Genomic DNA, 5,148 nt, shown 5'->3' with positions numbered 1-5,148 from the left:
ATATATATATATATATATATATATATATACAATTATAAATAATTATAAAAATTTTCGCCTTAAAAGATATTTTGCATGTGCTGGCCACTGTGAGTGGATTTGGTAGACAGAAACTGAAAGAAGCCTGTCGTTTATATATGTGTGTGTGTGTGTGTGTGTCTGTGTGTCTGTTTGTGTGTCTGTTTGTGTGTTCATGTCCCCATAACTTAGTGGTTTGGTAAAAAAAAGACTGATAGAATAAGTACTAGTCTTACAAAGAATAAGTCCTGGTGTCGATTTGTTCAACTAAAGGTGGTGTTCCAGCATGGCCACAGTCAAATGACTGAAACAGATAAAAGAATAAAAGAATATTAGAAGTATATATATAATATATTAAAAATTAACTTCAGCCTTGCTTGCTTGCTTGCAATGTTACACAACCAAACTGGTGTATAATTAGAAATACTATGAATTAAGGTTCCCCTGAAATGTGAATACAAACAGAATAAAACAAGTTTCTTGTAAATTGGACAACTGGTTCTTGAAATATAAGGAGTTTTGGGGGTATAAATACCCAAAATAATGCATAACAGTAAAATACTCCGAAAATAACTTAACCCTGAAAAGGAAGAAACTCTAACCTTTCGATTAGACACATTAGTGACTTTAACTATGGAGAAATTACTCTGTCAAGAGGAAATTGAAAGTTTCAGAAAGACATAACCCAAATGATGTAATCCAAAACAATTGTTTATGCTATAAATATTTCTCGGAAATGCTCTGCTGATATGGCCTGTGGTTAAACATATCAGCCAACATTAGTTATTTTTGATAGATGGCAATGTATATTGTTTGAGCAAAAGACATGCGTAATAGGAAGCAATACCTTGAGGATATATTAGGGCACCTGCTGGTCATAAATAAGCAGCAGGTGTCTCAAAACATTTTCAGCTACATTTTGGATGTAAAATAACAAATAATGAGGGAGAGTTTCTAACAATGTAAAAATGGAAAGTTAAGTAACTTTTATACATTTCAAGCACAAAGGACCATCATCAGAAGGGAAGTGAACTGCCTGTATGGTAATCGACAAGGCAGGATCTGTGTAAACTTCCATTTCTGAGACACTTACTTCAGATAATGTGCAGTTGTGCTTGAAATATATAACAGTTACTTAACTTTCCTGGTTCACTTTGTTAAAAGCTTTCCATCTTCACTATATATTATTTTGCTCCTGTATCACAATGCTTCAAGCAACTACAAAAACTCTTCTTACAATTTGAAGATTCTGAGCTTCATTTATTTTCTTCAACAGTTATCTTGTTGTTCTTGCATTACAGAAGTATAACCTTCAAAACATGTTATGCAGTAATAATCTTTAGTTCAAGAGAGGTTGTATGTGCTATCAGTATTGGTGTTATTTTCAAGTTTCTAAGAATTTTTTTTAGTAGTGAAGTAGATGTATGAAACTGTATGGAACATTATGAAGGACAGAGTGATTTAGGGAGATTTACTTGTTATTTCTAGCAGATTTCATGTCAATGAAGAAATCATTGATTCCATCTTGATTGATGTATTTATCAGGTGTTGTCTGTATGATACCTGATACAAGTTCAAACTAACAAAAGAGCCTCTATACATTTACCAGAAATAACAGCAAATTCCACTCAAATCCCACTCTAGATATCTTAAATATAGGAAATGTGTGACGTACAAAAAGACAAGAGAATCATGGCTTGCATGCTTTTGATCAATGAGAATGACCTAAGCTAAACATTATCATCAACAACAAAGAATGTCTGACCTCTTCTTTAAATATTACATTTATGAAAAAGCTTGTCAATAATACTGTTTCTGTGGAACTTTCCAGTTGGAGTTAGGATGTTGTCAGTTTTAATATCAATGGAATGTTTTGCCCAGCCAAGTATCTGAAGTGATGGTATCTGATTGCTAATGCTAATAACTTTATGTATTCCATATAGACTTATACTGTTAATATAAACAGGTAGAATTTGTATGACAGAGTATAATCACGCTTGACCTTGAATGATTGTTGCTGTCCATTTGATGTGCTTCAAAAGTTTTCCTACCTATCTTAAGTCACAAAGTTTAAGTAAACCCAAGTCTGTCAGAAAACACTTGGTAGTGAACCCAACACCTTGTCATTGCAAAGCAAACTTCTTAACCACTTGACAGTCATGTATAAGGCTGCTTGTGTGCATATCCACTTTCATATATGCACTTATACATAAACATATTCACCCTGGTACACACATTCTTATATATATACATTATGCATTCCTATATATATACATTATGCATGTACTATACATCCATCCACATATTATAGATGCTGGAATGGTTGGATGGTTAAGAAGTTCACCTCATAACTATAAGCTTTAAATTTCCATTCCCTTTTATGGCAAATTGGTCAAGTGTCTTCTACTATAGCTTCAGGCTGACTAATGGTTTATGAGTGAAATATAACAGGATGAAATGAAAACTGTGTGGAAGCCCATTATGTGTGTGTGAATACAGAGAGATAGAGAGAGAGAGAGGTACAGTCAGCATAGTTAAAAAACAATACAAATGTAACTGTTTCTATATAGTAATTTCCTGTGGTAATTGCATAAATATCACTTGTCAAGTTATATATTCATACTTGTTTGATGCATTCTCTGAACAAGTCTTTTCTCTTTTTTTTATTTATTTATGCTACACCTTTTACATATTGTTCATTTAACTATGTGTGTCTCACTGCAGTGTTGAATTATTCTTAACAAGAATCCTCTTTTTATATCCCTAGAAACTTTCACCATTTTTTTATCCTTAGAAATCTTCACCATTTTTATTTACTCTCTTCTTCAGTTGAAAACTGTCACGCCCATACTGGATGTCAGTATTTCATTGTTCATAACAAGACACTGAGTTTTTTCAGTTCACATGCATTGCAACGTTCTCAATAAGTCCTTTAATTTGTCACTTCAGGTTTTCTTGTAACTGCAGTTAGTCTTCACAGAGTGAAACCAGACTTTTTCCATATTTTGACTGGCATATGAAAACATTGTGACTGAGAAGTGTTAACCACCATGACCAACCATTTATACATCTAGACTATTCATTCGTGTATGCTATAGAGCAGCAGTTCTTAACTGGGGTCCATATAAGAATTTTGGGTGTCCACATGAACAAAATAGTAAATTGCAGAGCTACAGTAGTATTTTAGGGGTCCCAGAAAAAATTTTGCTTTAGATGTATTTATTGCAAGAAACAGCTAGATATATTTCTCTAATGTTTAACATAATTAAAACTACACAAGTTAATGTGTGAAAAACAAAATAAGAATCTTGAAAGAAGTATCTATAAAACTAGTTTTTAAATGTCGACTGGTTTTGGGAGTCCACAGAATAAAATAATCAAAGGGGTCTGTAGGTAAAAGATGGTTGAGAATCTCTGCTATAAAGTAACATTTAAGCTCCCAATGAACTGTGACCAAGACCTAGTTTCAATTCCTGTTTGAAAACTATTTATTATACTTCTCTAATGTTTACTGAATACAAAGGAGTTGACAGTTACTGATTAGGCTAAAATCAGCAAATGTGGTATTTGTGTGGCAGTTAAAAGTGGGCAGTGAGTTTTGAATACGTTCTGAATGGTCTCCTGGGTAGGTAATGTTGATAAGGCCTGTACACAAATGTAATAAACCCTGAGAAACAGACAGAAGATGAAATACTTCCTTTAAGTACACAAGTGTATCTAAAGTGTATTATATAAATAGATGGTGTATACTGGAATAATCGGTACACTGACTTCATAGTGTAGGGTGGCAATGACAGAGCCCAAATGAATTGATCATCATCAACCTTTCACATTCACTTTTCCATATTCTTCCCTGAGGCAGTGTCTTACAGTCAAATGCCCTTTCTGTTGTCAGCTCTCTTAATCATTTCTTACAACATGACATGGTGTACCTATTCTAAGGTTGAGATACACACAATAACTAACCCCAATAAAACTTGAAGTGAAAAAAGTTTGATTAGACCAGAGAATATAAGGCTTCACAAACACTGCATTGCAGATCTGACCAGACAATAAGAGATTAAAAACAGAGGAGGAGGAGGAGGAGGAGGAGGAGGATATTTATCATTAATTTCTGTATTGCTAATGTATTTGTTCCCTGTTCCATGTATCATTAAATCTGTATATTGTTGATATTCGTTGTGTTATAAAACTTGCTTTTTTGTTTTAAATTATTGTTTTAGTGTTTATTGTTTGCTTTTTATCATATGTTACTACTGATATATATATATTGCTGCTATTTTCATGTATTATTAGTATCATATATTACTAACACACACACACACACACACACACATATATGTATATGCATGAATGTAATATTTATGTATTATCTTCATTGTATACGTATTCACACATACAAACACATGCACACATACATAAACACACAATTGATATATGTATTTATGTGTGTATTATTTGTATTATGTATTATTAATTTATATTCTGTTGCTATACATTTGTATCATCTGTTTTATATTGTTTATTACTAGTCTATGTATATTTTCATTTTTCTTGTAATGTTTCATGCTTAGATTTTAAAAAAATATTATCAACGGATACATTGTAGCAAACAATGTAAAATAGAGATAAGTTCCTGGTGATCTGAGTTCATACCCCAATCTCACTGACTGGGTGTAACCAGTTTATTTACACCTGCAACTAGTAAAGTCATGAACACCACTAAGTCATATTTCCTCTCTCTATCATATACTAAAGAACATGTAAGGAATTGATGCTAATTTACATATCTGTAAATATACAGACATATATATATATAAACATAAATTTATATATATAAATACATATATATATATATATAAATTTATATGTATATATTTATATATATATATAAATTTATGTATATATTTATATATATATAAATTTATATGTATATATTTATATATATATAACTTTTTATATATGTATACATATACATAGATAAACATTTATATATATACATATATATAAATATAAATTTGTATTTATATATAAGTTTATATATATATGCATATATATATATATGTATATATATGTGTATATATATATATATATATATATATATATATATATATATATATATATATATAT

The 5,148-nt window shown here is 30.8% G+C and overlaps 1 protein-coding gene across 1 annotated transcript in view; it reads left to right on the top strand.

Moving 5' to 3' along the window:
* The window catches only part of LOC106871923 (fibrillin-1), a 694,404-nt gene that overhangs the window by 404,612 nt on the left and 284,644 nt on the right, over positions 1–5,148 (top strand). The gene's annotated exons all lie outside the window — the stretch shown is intronic.

The sequence above is a fragment of the Octopus bimaculoides genome, chromosome 13 (genome assembly GCF_001194135.2).
Source record: "Octopus bimaculoides isolate UCB-OBI-ISO-001 chromosome 13, ASM119413v2, whole genome shotgun sequence".
Classification (NCBI taxonomy): Eukaryota; Metazoa; Mollusca; class Cephalopoda; order Octopoda; family Octopodidae; genus Octopus; species Octopus bimaculoides.
This window is presented reverse-complemented; position numbering and strand designations above follow the sequence as displayed.